The following is a 23100-nucleotide window of genomic DNA, read 5'->3' as shown; positions in this document are numbered from 1 at the left end:
AAGGTGAAATTTGGACACAGGCATGCACACGGGGGGACACCATAAGAAGATGAAGGCAGAGATCATGGTAACATTTCTACCGGCCAAAGAATCCCAAAATTTACCAAGCAAACCACAAGAAGCCAGGTGAGAGGCAAGGTTGTGAGGCTTGCTCACAACCCTCAGGAGAAATCAACCCTAATGACATCTTCATCTACTTCCAGTCTCCAGAATTGTGAGACAATACAATTCTGTTGTTTAAGCTACCTAGTTTGTGTCACTTTGTTACAGTAGCCCTGGAGAACTAATAGAGGCCTGAATAAGGGAGAGGACTTGACCTGTAGCTTTAAGGGTCTGCATAACAAATTCATGGAAGAACCTATGGGGACTCTTGTTATTCAACATCTGGCAATCAGAGCGAGCAGAACACAATCTGTTATCCCTAAACATCTACTTTTGTGATTAACACGACTCAGACCTGAGGAAAACAGATCTCCACAAATCTTGCTTATATCTTTGAAAGAAAAGGTAACTGTGTCCAAATACTATGAAAGTTTGTGGGTTGGAAACAGATGCTGTTTCAGTGGACAAAAAGCAGAGAGAGGTGGAATTACTTAGGTAAAATGTGGGATGACTTAGGTAAAAGAAAAAAGAAATTGAATGTTTATAAAATCCTTTTTCTCAGCATGGATGTAACAGATTTAAAATATACATTTTTATTTCCTTCATGCTCTAATTTGTAGTTCCAGAGGTACTTACTTAAGAAAAAGAATTAGAACAACTATAATACAAAGTTAGGTATGAAAGTTAATATTTACTGGGCATTAAAAAGGAAATAATTGCAAGTTAGACTTTTAAAAGTTGGCAAATACCACAAACATCACATGATAACAAAAATAAAAATATATTTTATTACTTAGCTGCCTAACACAGTTTGGTAATACTTTTATTCTTGTACTTTTGGCTGTTTACTTTTTCATCAACTCATCTGACAGCAATATTTAAAATCATAAAAATATTAAAATAATTAAGTCTTTTTATGGCAGAACTAAACATTTTTTATTGTTGAAATTTAGAAAAATTTCTTTCAGCTTTACAACTTATAATTGGTCATGTCACTTAATGCTAAGGTTGTAAAATTTGGGAAAGTCTCTACCACTTTCTTTTATATACAAGATATGAGGTCTTAGGAGACTTAGGTTTTTCTTGTTCAGTTACTAGTCTTAAATATGTTTTTAATCAACAATACTCATTAACTTGCTTTCACCTCAATACCCACTCTAGTGGGTCATATTATGATTTTCATATTATGAGAAAACAAATTGCCTTTCATTAAACTGTGCTGAATAAAATTATTTCTCTAATAAATCATTATTAGAGTTTTTGAAACTAACGGAAATCAAATAATTCATTAGAATGAACCTGCTGCAAACCTTTTTTGCATTCTCTTTTATTTGTAAAAATTGTGTTTTTCTTTACTATTTCTTTTCCTTCATTTTTTTGTGTACTGTTTTGGAATATTCTGATTTTTAAAAAATCTTCTTTATTCCCTCTGTTGTCCTTTTATTATCTATATTTCCTTGATAATTATAACTCTTTTCTTTAAGTTTATAATTTCTACCATCAGAATTTTAGTTTCTCTTGTGCTATAATAAGAGAGTTTTGAATATTTTAATTTTCTACCTTTTTTGGTTTCTACTAGGATACTTCCTTTTCTTCAATGTATAACTTTTGTTACAATCAAAAGTTCTAGGGACTTCCCTGGTGGTGCAGTGGATAAGACTCCACACTCCCAATGAAGGGGGCCTGGGTTTGATCCCTGGTCAGGGAACTAGATCCCACATGCATGCCACAGCTAAGAGTTTGAATGCCACAACTAAGGAGCCCACCTGCTGCAACTAAGATCTGGCACAACCAAATAAATAAATAAATAAATATTAAAAAAAAATTCTGGAAGAGCACATAAAGTTTTTTGGATGTTTTTGTCAACTTGTTTACACTGAAAACTACAGTTGTTCAGAATCTCTTCTCTGTATGGTTTGGGAGTAAACATGTCTACAAGTGAAGGTAGGCAAAATTTGGGAGGCAGAAATGAAGTATCAGTCATTGTTACCTGAGGTCATCATTGTGTAGAGTTGATAAAAGATAGACATATAAGTGCAGGTGGGTTCCAGGTTGTCCTCACTCTTCCCTGATCCAAGATCAATTTTCCTTAATGTTGTGTGTCCTATTGACCCACCCCATGTCCACTGTTTGACACTTCACTGTGAAATTAAAGCAGCAATAGCCACAAAGAACCAATAGCCTTCTATCAACCTCTAGTAGTATTGCCATCCAGAATCCCACCATAGCAGCTCTGTATGCTGCATTTTCAGATTTGTTCACCTGTGCCAGGACTGATTTTTTTAACCTTTTAATTTTTTTTAGTGGACTTTATATCACCAGCCTTCCCAACAATTATGCAAGTTCTAATTCCTATCATAAATTCCATATTCTATAATATGCTTAGTGTTTCTTCTTCACTGATTAAACCATAACTGAAATACAAGGTTAACCAGAAGTGATCACACACACAAGAGCAGATCAACTGTTTTTTAAAGTTGATGCTCTACTATATTGTGCTACATACTTTTGTAATGAGAGTCCTCTTATCCTACATACCTTGACTTATTGATAAATATGTGTAGGGAGTTTTGTCCCTGAAACACTTCTGACACAGTAGAGTCTTGTGTTAGTGGCACTTTCACATGCCCTTTCATTGGAACATTTCAGAATCAGACTTCATCAGAATGAAATGTATCAAATGGTAGGATGTAATCTGCATGTAAGGGTGCATAGAGCATATTAGTCTACATAAAAATAGACTCACTTCTGTATTACTGTTAACTGGTTTGTGCTCTATAATCAGCAAATTGCTAGTAAGTTCTATTTCACATGTTTCCCAACCCAAAAGGAAGGAAAAGTCTGATGTACTTATACACTGTGTAATTAAGTATATTTCTGTTGGGAGAGAATGTCTACATTGGCTACTTCAATGGGATCTGAATCTCCTGTTTACAGTTTAACACAGGTGATCATTGGAAGAATTTCACATATATTACTGGCTTCATATACTTCAAAAATAATTTCTCCTTCTCTGTCCACATATTGCTGGGACATGTGACAAAGAATGCCTTTGTATCCCTATGCTACCTCTGGCCCTGCACCTTTTGCCATGAAGCCACATGAGTCAGCATACTTGGCATTAGAAATATTCTTTGACGCTATTACAACACTAGCGAAACAAATGATTGTTTAGGAATGGAGGTGATTGTGAACCACCCTAAATATATGCCAGAAAGCCAAATAAGAAATATTCCCAACTCAACAATTAGTTGCAATGCTCATAATACTTAATAATGCTCTTAAATACTATCATTTACTTACAGTATTTCCTACTGCTTATAGTTGATTTATGATTTCATGTTTTTAATATCCAGTACTTTATTACATTTAGTGAGTCTATTTTAAAGTTTTTATTTTATTTTATTATTATTTTTTGGTGCTTGTGTGTTTTTTTAATTGGCATATAGTTGTTTTACAATGTTGTGTTAGTTTCTGCTGTACAACGAAGTGAATCAGCTATATGTATACATATACCCCCTCCCTCTTGGACCTCCCTCCCACTCCCCATTCCACCCATTTTTTTTTTAATTTATTTGTTTATTTATTTTTGGCTGTTTTTGGGTCTTTGTTACTGTGCGCGGGCTTTCTCTAGTTGTGGCGAGCGGGGGCTACTCTTCGTTGCAGTGCACGGGCTTCTCATTGCAGTGGCTTCTCTTGCTGTGGAGCACAGGCTCTAGAGAGCAGGCTCAGTAGTTGTGGCGCACAGGCTTAGTTGCTCCGTGGCATGTGGGATCTTCCCGGACCAGGGCTCGAACCCATGTCCCCTGCATTGGCAGGCAGATTCTTAACCACTGTGCCACCAGGGAAATTCCCCATCCATTTTTAATTTAGGACTCCTGTACCTTCATTGAGTGTGACTCACTTCTTGACTGTTCCTACACTAGCAGAATGCAAGTTTCCTAGTACACTTTTCACCAAATGTGGCATCTTTTAAGAATCCCAACTTCATGTGGTTTCTCAGTTCTTGCTCCCCACATTCAATGGATGCCTGGCCTCCTTTCCTATCCCTGAACTAATATTCCTACTTGTTAAGACTCTGGTTACAAAGACAAGCTACCACATAGCTATCACCACCATTGTGGCAGCAGATTTAGTGTCATTTTTTAATTAGCTGCTATGATTATTATTTCCCTCCAGTTTCTGACAATGGTAATTTTTCTTTCTTTCTAGTGAGTCCAGCAATGTGTTGAAAATAATTTAAAATAATTATTTTCTTTAGCCAACATTTTTATGAAGTTGTACTGAAGAGTTTCAGGGTACCCAGGCTGCTATATATTCAGAACTGAGAGTCAATGAACCCCAGTTGAAACATGTCCATATGTGTATTAATTGACTGGATATACACAATACTATGCTAGATACTGCATCAGGATGCCCTCTGGGAAATTAATGCTTCACAGAGGATTGTGCACAAAACAGATCTTCAATAAATGCATATTGAAAAGTGTTTGTTGAAGATCAATAAGAGTAGTAAATTAAATGTTGGAGGCTGGGGTTAAATACATTTTACTGCATTTAGGCTCAAGTTATTAATTGAATGTATTCAGGAAAGATTTACCCTGGGAATTCCAGACCCAGAAAGAGAAGAGAATGATGATCTAGGATTGATGTCCCCAGTCAGCCAATTGGATTTTCATGCTATTAGCCATTTCTTTCAGGTGGTAGAGAACTACTGCCAAGTTTCATATCAAACAGGAGCAATGACTCCCCCCAACCTGTGTGTTAGGGAAGTGGCAAGAGGGGGACTCAGGCTCTAACAGGTCAGTGTGGAAAAGGTCAGCTGCATAAACACTGTCACTCAGAATTCTACTGGAACTAAGAACCAAGCCTCTCTGGAACTTCTCTCCTCTCTTTACAAAGCAACAAAGATAACTTGGTTTTAATCTCTCAAGGTTATTTTGTAAAGAGATGAACCAAATTGATCAAATCCAGCCAATACAGTACAAATGCTTGCTGAGTATGATTTTAAAAATTGTTTTTCATTGGGTAGAGAGGAAATGTATACCTTCTTTGGAGGCAGTAAAACATAAGTAAGATTCAAACAGATTTTAATGCATCTGCTTTTGAGTTAATCACATTCTTTATCCCCTGTGCCTTGAAAAATATTTATAGGATGTTTTCATTTAATTTCTTTATCCATGAGTTAAGTATAATGTACATATTTTCATCACATAAGATAGAGAATAAATACACAAAATCATCAAAACAATTTTATTAAAAAGTACCATATACTACTGATATACCACATCCAGTTCTCACAAAAATGACTATTGAGACTTCAGTAGGATGCAAATGGACTTACAAATCAAAAAAATGAAAAGACCAAGAACCCACTTAAAAATGGTCAAAAGACATGAATAGATGACATTATACACAAATATATATATATATATATATATATATATATATATACACACACACACATACACACATATTTTTTAAAAAGTAAGTATTTGTAAAGGTACTAAACATTTTTAGGATCATGGAAATGCAAAATTAAATCTTAATGATTTTTTATTCACTAGAATGATTAAAATTTTTAAAATTTCAATAACACCCAATGTTGCAGAGAATCAACTGGAACCTTCATAGATCTTTGGTGAGAGTGTAAAATGGTGCAACCGTTTGGCAGAAATATTTGCAAGTTCTTATAAATTTAAACACATACGACCCAGCAATTCCACTCCTAAGTAATTACCCAAAATAAATGAAAACATGCCCATCAGCAAGTCAACAGATGAAGAAATTTTGGTGTATTCATGCAACGAAATGTTACCCAGAAGGAAAAGTAAATTAACCATGGGTACACTCAGCAACATGGCTGAAGCTTACAGGTATTAAACTGAGCAACAGAAGCTAAGTATAAGAGAATACTTTTAAGTTCCATTTATATGAAGTTCTAGAACCAGAAAAATTGACCTGAGGTGATAGATATATAAAGGGGCTGATTCTGAGAGAAAGGGATTGCACAGAAAGTGATGTGAGTAACGGTTCTGGGATTATACAGATGTTCTGTTCTTTGTGGGTGATGGTTATGTGCCTGGACACGACTGTCAAAACTGAACACTAAAGAAATGGGCATTTTATTATATATAAAATACACGATCATTATAAAAAATCCAAATGCACTGCCTTCAGAAATTCGGGGTTCCTCACCACTGGAAGGCTTCAAGCAAAGGCCAAGAGACGGAAACACTAAACTGGACAAGATGCATGGCTTTTGAACTTCAAAGTGCACTGGAATCACTTAGAGAGTTTGTCAAATGTACAGAATCAAAGTATCCCAACTCCCAGAGACTCATTTAATAGGAATAAGATGGGACTCAGGTACCTTTATTTTTAATTGGCACCTACCCTCAAAAATTCTGAAAAATATGGGTCGGTTATTCATCTATCAATTCAGGAAGCAATGAAAGGACAGTCAGGAATAACTACCTTTCACAATTTTCAATACTCCTATTTCTAAATTTAAAGAAGGAAATCATGATGAGAAATATGGTTGATGTGCTCTATAGATGGACACACTTCAGTATATTATTATGAAATATATTAAATAAGTACATTTTATTCATTATTTTCAATCAAGGCAATTTAAAATTTGTTCTCTTTTGTTCCCCATATCTATTTATTTGATACATCTGAGAAAGTTACATAATCTTTTTTCCATTGCGGGGCACAGGCTCCGGACGCGTAGGCTCAGCGGCCATGGCTCACGGGCCCAGCCTCTCCGCGGCATGTGGGATCTTCCCAGACCGGGACACGAACCCATGTCCCCTGTATCGGCAGGCGTACCCTCAACCACTGCGTCACCAGGGAAGCCCCATAATCTTTTCTTAACAATAAAGGGATCAATGCCAGTTTTTCAGGAAACAACAAACAAAAATGTGAGCAAACCTGTAGAGACTTGCTAAACCTACACACTCTCAGTTTATTTTCAAATGAGTGGCTTCTACTACACATATACTGATTTGATATCTATCAGGCTGTGTATTTTTATTTTATGTTAATTACTCTAATTTTAATAGTGTTCTCATGTAAGCACAAAGCCAAAAAAAAAAAAAAAACACAGATAAAGGCAAAAGAAAAGATTGTTAGGGGTATTATCTTTTCTCTTTGTGAACCTTACAGAGATCTGTTTTATATACATAATCCTAGAATACAGAGGAAGGGAGGTTGACTACTCGGAAGGTAACTTGAGCTGTCTTGAAGAAGTGGTGGTTTGGACAAGGGGAGAAGTCATTTCAAGTAGTGGAAAGAGCATGCACTAAAGTGTAAGAAATGGAAAATATCGCTACTGCAATTATAGATTTGGTATGATGAAAGATGTGTTTTGAGGAGTGAAGGTGAGGGGGACACTCAAGGAGTTTAAGCAATGAAACAATATGATAAAAATTTGATGTGTAATAAATCCCACTCTGTGGCATTGTGAAGAATAAATTGGAAGTATAACAGGGAAGAGCTAAATTGGACTCCACACTGGATCTGTTTCTTTGACTTTAACCTTTGCTTTTCATTGCTTTTGTTACTATAATCATACATAATGGCCTGCCTCAGGGAACCCTGCCTACCTGTGAAGGGCTGCAAGAAAAAAGAAAAACTAACACATCCCCTCACCAAGGCTGGTCATTCCAGGGGATGTTTTGCAAGACTGATGGCCCTTTTACTTTACTTCCTCACCGCCTCTCCCTCTCTGATTCTATAAAAGAAACTGGCATCCACACCCAAATGAGATGGTTTTTCAGAGACACTAGTCTGCCATCTTCTCGGTCTGCCGGCACTGAATAAAGTCTTATTCCCTGCCTTAACACCTCGTCTCCAATTCACTGGCCTGTCATGCGGCAAGCAGAGCGAGGTTGGACTCTCATGCTGCGAGCAGAGCGAGGTTGGACTCAGTAACAGAAGGCGTGTGGCAGCGATAAGACATGCGGCAGAGAGCTTTATGGTTCAAGTGACAAATGATAAGGAGGGTTTAAGCAAAGGCAGTCCTGTGAAAGGTGAATAGGAGGAACAAAATTGCATAGATTTTTAAGAGACTGTGTATGAAAAGTAAAGGTTATGAAGCAATCCAAAATGAGGCCTGGAGATGGAATGAATCGAAGGATCGGAAATGAAATGCAATAGCGGATTTGGTGTGCACCGATGGGGGAAGAAAGTAGAGATTAGTTTCAAACATACTTGTATTTGCTACCATAGCCATGCTGTTCCAGCAAGCTGTTAGAAATTGAGATAAGAATTTAAGAAATGAGGTCCCTACTATCCACATAATGTTGTTTCTGGAAAAGGTTTTCTGACAAAAACAAAGAATGACAATCAATTCATTAGTAGGGATGAGAGTTGTGGTTCAAAACAGAGAGGAGCATCCTTAGCTCAGGAGAGGAGACTAAGGCATTTCACTAAGTTTGTAGTGGTAACATTCTGTCCTAGGTGAATATGCACACTTGGAAAGCTAATAGGATTTCTACAAGGGCGAAGACCCAACAAATGAAAATGCAGCTCATATTAACACATTAATCCAGATAAACTATGACCAAGAGGCTGATTCTTGATCGAACAGAAAAAAAATGAAAGAAGAAAATTGAAGGACCTGAAGGTAACTTTTCTCAAAGGACAGATGAAAGTAATAAAGTTTAAAATTGTACAATAAGAAAGATTAAAAGAAACCTAGCAAGCCATGTCTCAAAATGAAGGATAATCAGTAATTATGATGCTTCTACACACAAAATACATTCTGGGGCCAGACAGAGACTTTTAAAATCAAAATCATTGAAATAAGAATAAGCTATTATCTATTTTACTTATGTGAGGTTTATGACTTCTAGATATGAAAATAATCTCTATGTCTCCCCCAAAACGTTGTTTTGTAAATAATCCCTATTGACTTTTCCTTCTGTTCTACATCTTTTTCAATACATATTCTTTTTTATCCCTAAATGAAAGAGAAAGGTTTCAAGAATATTAAAGTGATATGCTTTTACTGTTTGATTAAGGTGAACGCCATATTTGAACCAAAGTTCTTCCAGGTACTGAGTCTAACTATTTTTATTACAAAGTGGTCAGATTTAAAAAATCGTTACGATAAGGATTTAATTTGAATGAAATGAAAGTTATATTTTCTTTTTAAAGGCTAGTAAAACCAAACTTCACACTGCAGTATTTGGTTTAGTTTTTAGATTTTCCAAACCTGTTCACTTATTTTCAAAGAAATAGTCAATGATAGAGCAATAGTTAAACTCTATGCAAAATATGCGGTGTAGTGTAAACATGATAAGAGTAATAGACAAAAGTTATTGAAAAGTTATGGATCCTTGGCTATGTGGAATCATTTTCAGAATTATCCATTAACTATAGTTTAGCTGGAATGTTTTCAGGTTCAGTTAAGATATGAGAAGCAATTAAATAAGCATAACTGTTTTCAAGTCAAGGATGATAGTATTTAAATCTTAGCAATCAGTAATGACTTCTGTCTTCAGATTAAGGACACTTCGGTTAAAAAAATTTGTTTGTTTTACAACGGCAATAAGGAAAACTCATCTCCTAAAGGAATTATGTGCTTTGCAAGTCAGGCAAGAGAAAAACAAAACACAAAACAAAAGCCTTGGAATTTAACAGTTAAAAAAAATGCTGACAAGTTTAACTGCAGTGGTTCAAATAATGCTAATAGAATACATCATTACCATACCTATTATAGCTGCATAGACACACATCTCACTAAATAATATTGAGTGATGCAGCCCTTAATATTTGCAGTCATTTCAGAATTGTATCTGAAAATAATCTTTAGAATTTTAAAATAGGACAAAAGGAGGTATTAAAAGTAAACAGTTTTGTGAAAACTATTTAAATTTGTGTTGTATCCTAAAAAAATAAATACTAAAAAATATTGTTTCCTCAATGCCATTCTCCTCTGACAAACAGGTGCGTTTATCAACATCACTACATGACTGATTTTTAGTTGTGCGGTTGAGGAGTAAGTACTGCTCACATATGAAGCAATGGAAGTTAAGCCTGCCTGCTAATTTTACCTTTCTGAAAGTGTCAGATGACTTCTAAGGACACAAAGTGAAGAAACATTCAGCAGAAACCAAAGATGAGGCAGAGAAAAACTTAGCCCTCGTCATGGTTAATGTATTCTCTGACTTGCTGAGAGCCTCAGTTTTCTCGGGTACCACCTTCACCAAGGCGGGGGCAGATTGCTGGTAAGAGTGAATTATAATGGCCACAGGCATCTCCTAGTTCTGCACAGCTTTCAACTGGTGGATAATTGCTTTGGGGATAAAACACAGACTAAAATTTCCAGCTTTCTGAATTTAAATAGTTGAGAGTTCTGTTTTCCTCAGAGTAATGTTTACTAGCTACTCTAAAACACAAAGTCTTAGTGGCTTAGTATTAGTATACGATACATATATGTTTATTTTTCACTCACATTATAGACTAATACATTAGTATTAGTATACGATACATATATGTTTATTTTTCACTCACATTATAGACCAGTGTGGCTCTCCTGGGCATCCCCAATTCAACAAGTGCAGCTCTGCCATCCTAGGGACTTTTGATTCCAACCACAGGAATGGGGGAAGGTAGTGACAGTGAGAGCATGAGTGGGAGAGAGCAGTGTGGATAATAGCACATGGGGTTTCATAAGGCTGGATGTGGCATATACAGTGGTTCTGTATCACATCCATTGGACATAGTCACATGGCTCTCATCTGACTAGAAAGAAGGTTAGTAAATATAGTCTTCCTGTGTTTCCAGAACAAAAATGAAAATGGCTTTCTGAACATGCATTATTTCTGCCACTTTTTGAAAAAGCAAAACTAAATTCCTTTAAAAGCCTACATGCTTTTAATGCTGATGAGAAGTTTGACAGATTTATGAACTTGAATGTTGATACTGCTATTAGGTATATGTTGAGACTAAATTCTCATTGCACAGCCACCACTATTCCAGACAAAACTGGCCAAAGTAAAGCAGAAATAAGTGCTACAAAACCTGAGTATTTATGAAGGGGGTAGAAGTGGTGGTGAAGGAACCAGCAAAGAAGTTACACTAATATAGTTGGTATGAACTCTAAAAGTTTCTGTTAATATTTTCTTTCCTTAGTATATCTTACCTTTAGATTATTATTAGATTGATTAAAACACAGTGTCTTTGCAGAAACTGGTAAATTAATCATTTATCATTCTAAATATCTAGTGAACATGAGCATACTCCCTCATTACTTGATTTCTTTTGTTCTTCCTTTCACTTTCATTTTCTGTTGTTCTTATTTTTGCCCCCAAGTAGGTATTCTTTTACACCCATCTTGTATGATGCAATATGTGCTGTTGATACCATGACACTCCCATTAAATTTACTCACCTATTCTGAGCTCTTCAAAATCCCTTTACTATTATACCATGGGGCATGGATTATTCACCAGTCACTTGAGAGAATTATTCCCCTTTGCCTCTTAAACTTAGTAAAACAGAATGCTGTCAATCATTTGATACTCCATGCAAATACCAGGGAACAGACTCTTTGATGCCCATGAGATTTTCTCCTCAAAGACTCAAACCATTGGATTAAGAAATTAAATCTCTTTCATGTGAACTTAGATATTCCCTTTGGCAGATGACATAAAAAGACATAGGAATAAACTCAGAGACATCACCATGCATGTGAACAAGAATCATTACATGGTAAAGAAATGAAAGAGAAATAGAAACTTCAACATACCAACCTACGTTTATCAAGCCTATCACCTGCTATTTAAACCTGAGTTAAAGTTCTTAATGCTTGGGAAAGTCATACAACATTAAAATGTAAAAAAAATAGAATTCTGTTTTCTGGTCCAGGATGTAAGGATCTTGGAAATTGTCACTCCAGTGCTCACAACAAGAAAGAAAATCTGAACAAACAAAATCAACAACTTGTCTTAGAGCCATCAGAGAATTGAGGTCACAGGGCAAAATACTATTCCCCAAATTGGAGAGACAAACAAGAATATACAGAGAATAACAGTTTATTGGAGCAGAAGCCCAGGAGTGAAACCCACCAAGGGAGCCAGTACCAGGGTAGGGAAATTTAAACTGTAAGTAACTAAGTGCTAGTCTCAGTGCTGACAGGTTTGAAAATTAAAACTCCAGGGGTTGGGGGAGGGCAGTCTTAGGAGAAGCTTCACACTGTTGTGATTTTACCTCTAAGAGCCCCACCAAGTTCTCATAGTAAAGATCAGGAAAAAATTCCCTCATGATTTTGGCGGAGGGAGGGAAAAAGTTACCACATGAAATACTCCCAGAGTATTCTGTTCTTCTTACCAAGGCCTGCCCTCAAAAGAAACTATTCTATCAGAGCTTAAGTGGTGACTGGGGTTTTACCAGAGCCTAACCCATCTAGGGGAAGAGAAACTCCAACCCTCTGTAGTTTTATATATGGAGGAAGGAAAGTATGTAACTCCAGCCACATCTAGCTTTCTTGTCCCATCTATGGAGGTGGGGATGGGGGTGGGGTGTTGGGAAACAGTTGTGAAAGTCACAGCTCAGGGTCACAGAGTCACTAAAAGACTAATACCCAATCATAGGACTACAGAATGCTGTCGTAGACAACTTGGGCTGCTATAACAAAAAGTTCAGACTGGGTAGCACATAAGCAACAGAAATTTATTTCTCACAGCTCTGGAGGCTAGGAAGTCCAAGGTTATGGCAAAGGTAATGCACTGTCTGGTTTAGAGATGCCTGTCTTCTGTGTCCTCACATGGCTGAAGGGGTGAGAGAGCTTTCTGGGGTGTCTTCTATAAAAGCACTAATATCTTTCATGAGGACTTCACCTCATGATCTAATCATCCCTGAAAGGCCTCACCTTCTAACATCATGATGTTGGGGGTTAGGATTTCAATATGTGAATTTTGGGGAATACAAACATTTAGTCCATAATAGGGCTGTAGAATGCTTCCTCTTGCCTCCCTCCAACATTACCACCACATCAGTAGGGCTCCTGTATAATAACAGGGAAATACAACGAAAGAACAGCACATCTCAGACCTTACTTGAGAAGAAGTCTCAGATAACAGGAAAAATAAAAACAAGCACACCAGAGGAAATTTTAGCCTCTGGCACCTATAACAAACAGTAAATACAGCCTAACTTGTAACCAGACAAACGTAAACCTCACATAAATGACATATTTATCTTAGTTTTATTACCTGGTATATCATGGTCAGCTTTCAACAAAATATTACAAGCCATGCTAAAAGTCAAAAACAAACTATGAAGAGACAGAACATCAAAACCAAACTCAGATATAGCAAAAATGTTGGATTATCAGACCAGGAATTTAAAACAACAATGACTAATATGAGTTCTAATGGAAAAGGTGGGCAAAATACAAGAACAGATGGGTAATGTAAGCAGAAAGATGGAAATTCTGAGAGAATCACAAGGAAATGCTAGGTATCAGAAACACTGTGATAGAAATGAAGGATTCATTTGATGGGCTCATCAGTAGAATGAACAAAACTAAGTAAAGAATCAAAGAATCAGTGAGTTTGAAAAACAGTAAGAGAAACCGCCAAAACTAAAAAGTAAAGAGAAAAAAATGAAACAGAACAGCACAGCCAATAACTATGGGACAATTACAAAAGTTGAAACATAGATATGATGAAAATACCATAAGGAGAAGAGAAAGAAACTGAAGCATATTTGAAATAATGACTGAGAATTTTACCAAAATTAAATAAAGTCATCAAAGCACAGATCCAGTAAGCTCAGAGAACAGTAAGCTGGAAAAAGACCAAAAGGTATATTCAGCCATATCATATTCATACTATAGTAAATCAAAGACAAAGAGAAAAATCTTCAGATAAGCCAGGTGTAGGAAACACCTTACTTATAGATGAGCAAAAATAAGAATTATATCAGACTTCTCAACAGAAGTCATGCAACAAGAAGAGAGTGGAGTGAAGCTTTAAAATGTTGAAGGAAAACCAAAACCAAAACCAAATCACCAACCTAGAATTCAGTATCCAGTGAAATTATCCTTTAAAATAGAAGGAGAAACACTTTCTCAAACAAAAAACTGTGGGAAATTTTCACCAATAGAACTACCTTGCAAGAAATGTTAAAGGTAATTCTTCAGAGAAGGAAAATGATATAGTTCAGAAACTCATATCTACATAAAGAAAGGAAAAGCATTAGAGAAGGGAAAAGTGAAGGTAAAATAAATCATATATTTTTATTATTCTTTTTATTGACATATAGTTGATTTAAAATGAAATATTGTTTCATGTGTACAATGAAGTGATTCAATATTTTATAGATTATACTCCATTTAAAAATATTATAAAATATTGGCTATACTCTCTGAATTGTAAATTACATACTTGTATCTTTATTTTATGTCTAGTAGTCTGTACCTCTTAAATCCCCTTCCCCTATCTTTCGCCTTCACCTAACACTCTCCCCACTAGTAACCACTAGTTTGTTCTCTGTATCTATGAGTCTGTTTCTGTTTTGTTGTGTTCATTTTCTTGGTTTTCTTTTTTGGAATAGTTGCTATCCTGGTCTTGAAGGTGTATCCTTACGTGGGAATGTCCCTATGCAATCTGCATGTGCCCAGTGGTTTTGGAGGGAGAGGTGGATCTGAAGTGAACACAGTTTGTGTCTCTCCCCAGGGTGCACTGGCAGCCATCGCCTTGGTGGGAGGTGGGGCTGGAGTTGGAGGGGCTAGAGCCACAGTCAGGTGCTAACCCGGGCCTTTCCTAAGCTCAATGGCTGTCACTGCCCTGTTGGGGGTGGGATCAGGGCCCACGTGCCTGGAGCAGGAGCTCTAATGGAATTGGGTTTCTCCAGACTGTGATGGTTGTCTCCGCCTTGATTTGGGGTATGGACAGGGCCAGAGGGCTTGAGGCTGCACTTCTATGGTGGTTTCACTTATTCCGTGGTATGCATGCCTTGGTTAGAGGCTGGTTCAGGGCCAAAAGGGCTGGTAACGCACTACTGAGCTGGCTCTCTCCCAAGTGTGTTTAGGGATCCATGCTCAGGCAGTGCAGGTTTCTGCCCTGGAGCTAGCGTCGCTCCCTTCCAAGTTTGTGCAGGGACTCATACTCTGGAGTGGTCATCTCTACCCTGGAGCCAGTGTAGCTCCTTCCAGAGTGTGTGAACCAATGTGTGTGCTTTCAGTGGCTGCCTCTGCCTAGTCAGAGGGAGGGCCGGGGTCTAAACGCTCTGTTCCCTCCAAGTATCTGCACTCTCTTTGGCCACAGTAGCCTGTGCCTTACTGGGGAGCAACACTGAAGCAAGAGAGGCTAGAATAGCAGTCTAGTGCATGCTGGGGTGCATGCTGGGGTGATCCTGGCAAGTCGGCTAGAGCCCCAGGCAGTTTTTAATCTGCTGCCTCTGTACGGTCACCGAGAATAAGCAAGCCTGTGCATGTGCTTAAGAGCAGAGTCTCTGTTTCTTACAGACCTCCTTTAGTAAGCCCCACTGGTTTTCAAACCAGCTGATGGGGGCTCCTCCTCCTGGAGTCAGACCCCAGGACTGGGGAGACTAATACACGGCTTAAACTTTTCGCTCCCAGGGAGGATCCCCGCGCCTGTGATAGCCCCATCCTCTTCCTAGTTGCCTGCTAGGGGTTCAGATCCCGATCAGGTCACTTCTACCTTCCTATAAGGCTCTGCGTGGATCTTTCTTTACAGCTTTGGTTGTAGAAGAGCCGTCCTGCTATTCCCCAGGTTGATTTCAGTGAGTTGTTCTATACGTAGTTGTTGTTTTGTTGTGTTCCTAGGGGAAGTTGAGCGCAGCATCCTCCTACTCTGCCATCTTTATCCTACCGCTCTATTTTTATTAATTAATTTAGCAGGTAACAGTTTGTTCAAAATAATAATGGCAACCATATATTCCAGAATACAGCTCACGGATAAGTGAAATAAATGACAGGAATGGGAGGAAGAAATTGGGAATGTTCTGTTATCTTCACTACCTGTGAAGTGGTATAGCGTTATTTGAGAGTATACTTGGATTACCTATAAATGTATGTAGCAAACTCCAGGGCAGTGACTAAAATAAATTTTTAAAGTATAAATGATATGGTAAGAGAGGAGAGAAAATGAAATTATATAAAATGCTCAGTTAAAATCAGAGAAGCCTGGGCTTCCCTGGTGGCGCAGTGGTTGGAAGTCCACCTGCCGATGCAGGGGACACGGGTTCGTGCCCCGGTCCGGGAAGATCCCACATGCCGCGGAGCAGCTGGGCCCGTGAGCTATGGCCGCTGAGCCTGCGCGTCCGGAGCCTGTGCTCCACAACGGGAGAGGCCACAACAGTGAGAGGCCCACGTACCGCAAAAAAAAGAAAAAAAAAAAAATCAGAGATGTCAGATGAAGAGTGGAAAACAAAACAAAGAACAAGGGCAAAAAATAAAAATAGTTACACCAATGAAATGACAGATAATTTACAGGTGGGTAAAAAAAGATCCAACTATATATTCTCTACAAAAAATCGACCATAAATATAAAGAGACTGATAGATTAAACCTAAAGGGATGGAGACAGATATACCATGCTAACACTGATCAAAGAAGCGGGAGTAGCTACATTAATTTCATACAAAGCAGACTTCAGAGTAAGGAAAATTACCAGGGATAAAGTGGACCACTAATTAATGTTAAAAAGGGCAGTTACCAAGGAGACATAATAACCATTTGATGTGTAGGCAATGAGCAATAAAATATCAAAATATGTGAAGCAAAAACTAATAGAACTGCAGGGAGAAATAGATGAATCTACTACTATGGTTGGAGACTTCAACACTCCCCTAACAGTAATTGATATGACAGCTTGATATCATTCTAAAAATTGTAACATACATGATTTTTTTGTTCATATCTAAAAATCTTTGCCAAAATAGGTCAAATTTTCCTTAATGCTTTACTCTATAAATTTTATAGATTTACATTTTGTATTTACGTCTACAATCCATTATTTAAATTTAGGTCTATGATGCATTATTTACATTTAGGTATATGAGGCACTTTTTTAATAATGCAGGAAATACGAAGTGTTTCATTGTTTGCATATTTTGTCCTTGTATATTGTGACCCTGTAAATTATTGTTTTGATAGGCTTTTCTAGATTCTTTTGGATTACCTACATAAACAATCATGTTTTCTTCAAATACATATTTTATCCCTTTAATCCCTATGCTTTTTACTGCTTTTTCTTGCCGTTTTGCAAAGGTTAGGGCAGCTGGTAAAAAGATGAATAGGAAGGAGTGTTTAGGGCTGATATCCTTGCTTTATTCCTGATGTTAGGAGAAAAGCAGTCAGCTTTTCCATAATCAGTTTGATGTTAGTAATTGTTTTTTATAGATATATTTTATTTATTAAAGGAAATTCCTTTCCATTCCTCGTTTGCATAGTTTTTATCAGCAATAAATGTTAAATTTTGCCATGTGATTTTTCTGCATCTAGTATGATGATCATTTTTTTAAATTTTGTTAATTAATATAGCAGATTGCATTGATTGATTTTCAAATGTTGAATGAACCTTACCTTCCTGGGACAAACCTTATTTCATTACAATGTATTTTTTTATAGGGTGATAGGTACAGGACTTTTTTATGAGTCGTTATGCTAATTTGGCCAGCAGTTAGGCTCTGTTTGATGTTTGTTGTAGCTGTAGGCCCCAAAGGCTGCAAGTTCCTGGTGTGAGCTTGTTTTATCCACCTCTCTGTCCTTGGGGCTTCCGTTTGTAGTATCCTCAAAGAGAATGTGTCTACAAGCGCTTTCATCTGTAACCACTGTTGTTATTAATGGGGGCTTCTTAGGCTGGTGGTAGATGTGATGGAAGAGGTGTTCCCTATTCTTTTAAAGAAGTCTCATTCTTACAGTGGGGCTTTCTTGGGCGTGTGACCTTTTTCAGTGTGTCTGGCCCTTTCAGGTGTAAAATTTTTTCCTCGCTGTCCCCTAATTTCTTCTCTGGCTACAGCATTCCCATTCTATTTTTTTTGAAGCTCTCTTCCCTGTTGACTATAGCTTTGATTAGTTTACTTTTTTTGTTGTGTTTTAAACTTAGGTAAGACTGGAAAGCAGGAGTGGACTGGAAAAGTGTGGTGGTTGCCTTTACCCACCTGGGATGTTTCAGAATTATCCTCTGGTGAAATTCTTCCCCTGATTATAGGACCTTTGTAAGGGTCTAAGAGGGTTCAGGGACAGTTATTCTTCCTCTCCCTGCACTGAATTCACACGGAGATTTTTCTGGGACCCTCTCTTTGAGAATATGGCAAGGTTCCTGGAGGAAAAGCCTGAAAAAGTGTGGGACTGGCTTTTGACTGTAGCCTTTAGAAGCTTCTCACTCTCATTCTAGTCCCTTCTCAGTCCCCTGCAATTATTTAAAATTGCTATTCAAGGTTCCTAATAGCTTCAATTACTATTTAAACATTTATTTACTTAAACGTACATACAATCATATATATATATATGTATATATATGTGCACACACACATAAATATCAAGGTAAAAATGTTTATAAGAATATGTCACAATAATTAAAAAAACCAATAAATAGCTATTACTGAAGTATCTAAAAAAGTGAAGATAAAACCATGTTTTGGATTAAAAAGTAACAATTTTAATCATAATCAGCTTTTCCTGAAGCTAAGGAAATTTTAAATTAGAACACTAAATTGTAAAGTATAAAAGCAAAGAATATTTTAACTGGTTTATGATCAGATACTAAAAGAAAGTAAAAACAAAAAATGATCAGGTAGTGACACATTTTATTTTTTCCCAACAAATATAAAAATGAAGCAAACAAAAAATAACTTAGAAGGTTTTTCTAAATAAAAAAAATTATCTTAGGGCTACCAGGATGTATTCCTCATTAAGAATTTCAAAGCATCTTAGAGCAAGAAAAACATTTCATCCAGTAAGATTATATTTAACCTAATAAGAGTGCTTCCACCATGGCTTAGCAATTAGGAAATATTTTGATCTAACAGAAAGATATGTAAAAGAGATTTTATATTTTACATTATTATGAGTGTTTAAATGTCTTCTCTCAACCATATTTCCAAGTTTTGGAGGAGAAAGAAACTGATATTTGAGACATAGAACACTTTATAAAAACATCCTCTAGAATGGATTCCAAATATTTATCTGAAATTACTATAGTCATAATTAACCTGTAATGCAAAATATTTTAGTAATTTTTCATTTATTAACAAGAGACTAATCTACTTTATTGAAGTTATTGCTCTAATAGGTGCAATCAAATAGATTAAGCTTTGTGAGGCCAATAAAGGAAAACAAAATAAATATGAAGAAAAGAAATGGCAATGTAATGTGGATATAACTAAAACTAAAAAGTAAATTTTAACAGATTATAGGAAAATATTTTGTGCAATGGAAAAATGTTTATTTTTTAAATTTCACTGAATAAAATAAGCATGTGGAATCATGGAGGCATTTTAGTTTTGAATCCTCTGTAATTCTTTTGGAAAAAGTACAAAATGATATAAGAATAAAAAATATTATATTTTTAATAAAACTAGGAGACAGAGAGATCCTTCAAACCCTGAGTGATGTTTAAGGACTGCAAAAGCCAGACAAACAGCAAGTTCACAAATTTTCTTGACCTCTATCACAGTGCTGAGGACTTAGAATACTCAACTAGTATTCTAAAAAGGGACAGGAGTCTGCAGGGAGGGATAACACATGATTACTAGCTTACTGGGTGAAGAAACAGCCAGACACCAATAAGAAGTGTTCAGCTAGTGATTGGCAAATTAGTGGAAATTGAGTGTGCTCTGTGAGAGATAGTGAGTCCCTTGGGAAAGCAAAATTAGGTGGTTTGTACCCTCTTACAGGCTTTTTCTCCACCAAACCCATCTGGTGTCCACAGAAAATTTGACAGAGTACTAAGAAAGTCTCTTTTATAGTGCAGAATGGAATTAGGAAAACAGAAATCATACAAAGTATTTTCCCTGGTCATAATGGAATGAAAATATAGAAATCAATAACAGAAAGACGTGGAAAATTCCCAAACATTTGGAAATCAAGCACCATATTTTTAAATAACCCATTGGTTTGAAAAGAAATTAAAATATATTTTGAACTATGTAAGAAGCATTATGAAGCATATCAAAAGGCAGATACAGAAAAAAAAAAACAGGGCTTGGCAGGAAATTTATAGCATTACATGCTGATGTTAGAAAATACAAATACTTCTCAAATCAGTAATCCAAATTTCCAGCTAATAAATTAGAAAAAGAAAAGCAAAGTAAAGAGCACGTTAACAAAAGAGAATAAGAAAGATAATAGCAGAAATCAATGAAATTAAAAACAGTAAAACAATAAAAATGTCAATAAAATTGATGAACCTAAAAACTTGTTCTTTAAAAAGATCAATTCAATTTATAAACCTCTATCTAATAGATGCATGAAGAACAAAAGGTAGAAAAAATATATATATTTATATACATACAGAAATTAAAGAAACTTGATATTGGCTACATATCAGGTTAAACTGTAGAAGTTCTATGACTGAATTTTCTGTTTCTATGACTCTACTTCTGAAATTTTTCTGTATTTAAATATTGACATTTCCCCCCTTCAGACTAACTAGTACAGAAATTGTAAGTTTGTTTGAATAAGTTAATTACAGTTTTATATATTGGCCTTTGTAATGCCTATGCATCTGCATGAATGTTATTTTACTGGAATTAATAAAACGTACCTTACAAGTGACAACAAATCCCACCCTCATACTGCGATGCTACAATTTTTCCTCTTTGTTTTGACTTTTGCAGAAATAAAGATGAAAGAACAAATGAATATTCCATATTATAAACCTGCCATTCTCCATGTAAACAAACCCAACTCTTTCATGGATCTTTCTCCTCCAGCGAGTGTTTACTGAAGTATACTAATGGTCATTAACCACTCCCCTCCAATCATAGCTTTGCTCATTTCTTTCACATACTCCTGTACTTAAATTATTATATTAAATAAATATATATATATTTATTTATTTAATATATATTAAATAAATGTATTTAATTAAATTACTTTTTGAGCCACTACTTTTGCAAGACAATAGAAATAGAACATTAAACACAGCAGACATGGTTCTTGCCATCGTGTCATGAGTTTGTGTCCGCACAAAAGATATGTTAAAAATAGGTGGAGAATCAACAGATGAATGGATAAATACACTATGTATATACATATAATGCAATAGTATTTAGCCTTAAAAATAGAGGAAATTCTGACACAGCATGGATGAAACTTAAAGACATTACGCTAAGCAGAATAAGCCAGTCCCTAAAGGACAAATACTATATAACTCCTATTATTATGAGGAACCTAGAGTAGTCAAATTTATAGAGACAGAAAGTAGAATGGTGGTTGTCGGAAGCTGGGAGAATGAGATGTTATTGATTAATAGGTACAGAATTTTAGTTTTGCAAGATGCAATGTCTGAGCAACGTCTGTTAATAAATAAGTTGCATTAAGAAAAATAAGTTGGTTGCAAGATTTTTCTCCCAATAAATATTAGCATACAGAAAATAGAGAACTAGAAAGTCACTTGCCTACAAAATATTTAATCATATTTTCAATAATTAATATTTTGTATTAGTGCAAAAATGAAGAGATCAATGGAATGCAAGCTTTATAACAGATTTTAGTAAATATAAAATCTTAATATGTGGTAAAGGAGGCATTTAAAAAGGATTGAATTGGGCTTCCCTGGTGGCACAGTGGTTGAGAGTCCGCCTGCCGATGCAGGGGATACGGGTTCATGCCCCGGTCCGGGAAGATCCCACATGCCGCGGAGCGGCTGAGCCTGTGAGCCATGGCCACTGAGCGTGAGTGTTCGGAGCCTGTGCTCCGCAGCGTGAGAGGCCACAACAGTGAGAGGCCCGCATACCGCAAAAAAAAAAAAAAAAAAAAAAAAAAAAAAAGGATTGAATTATTAAATATATTATGTTGGGAAAATTATTCAGCTTTTGTTGGGGGAGAGGTGTCAATTAACATTGTCCCCTGTTCAACATGCAAAGATATATAGCAGACAAAATTAAATAGTAATGTGGGAAATAAAATTTAGAAGGAAATTAATAGAAGAAAAACTGATCTTTTTTTTAGGGAATAAAGGATTATATGAGATTAGAAATGAGAGTAAGGGCTCACACCTGAATCAGAAAAAAATAAGATGGCACACTTAAATAGCTCGCAAAACTGAAAAAGCCGACTACACTTAGAACTTTGGCCGATCTACTTAGAAGTCTACGGAAATCCACTGAAAAGGTAGAGATTCATGAAATACAGGTCTTTTTGGACAGATCAAGTGAAAAGGGCAAGGTAATATGGGTGTATAGTAAATGAAAGCTGAAACAGAAGGAATCTGTGACTAAACAGTTACTCAGCACAGTTTTACTTCAGTTTTTTTAAATTAAAAATAATTATTTCTCTTCAAGAGAGCTGAGAGTGCCTCAAAGTTTTTGCATTACTGAAAGTGTGCAAATTATTTTCATGCTGTTGCTCCTGGTCATAAACACTTCAAAGCATGTTCTTTAATATCAAGCCTGTCATTCCTAAGCAATCTATTTTGAGCTAAAAAATAAACTGTGAGCATATAAGGCATTTACTGGAAAATAGGGCAAAATAACGACAAGTGTAATGACTATAGGAAAGAACTGACCCACTTTCAACAAACAGAAACTTTACTTCCTACTCCTAATTGAATTCAGGACAAAGTTTGGTCAAAAATCTGTGTGCTTTTCTAGGGCGGGAGTCCAAGCAGCTTTACAGAACATAACAGAAAGCAACATTCTTGATGCGAGGTTCACTTGGATACTTGGTAACCACTTCCTAAAACAATGTTTTCCAAACTGTAGGTCAAAACCCATTAGTGGATTATGAAGTCCATCACAATATGGATTTCAACCAGCATTTAAAAAACATAAAGTAGAATAAAAATAAGGA

Source organism: Delphinus delphis, chromosome 3 (genome assembly GCF_949987515.2).
Source record: "Delphinus delphis chromosome 3, mDelDel1.2, whole genome shotgun sequence".
NCBI lineage: Eukaryota > Metazoa > Chordata > Mammalia > Artiodactyla > Delphinidae > Delphinus > Delphinus delphis.
The sequence above is the reverse complement of the archived record's forward strand: the minus strand, read 5'-3'. Positions refer to the sequence as shown.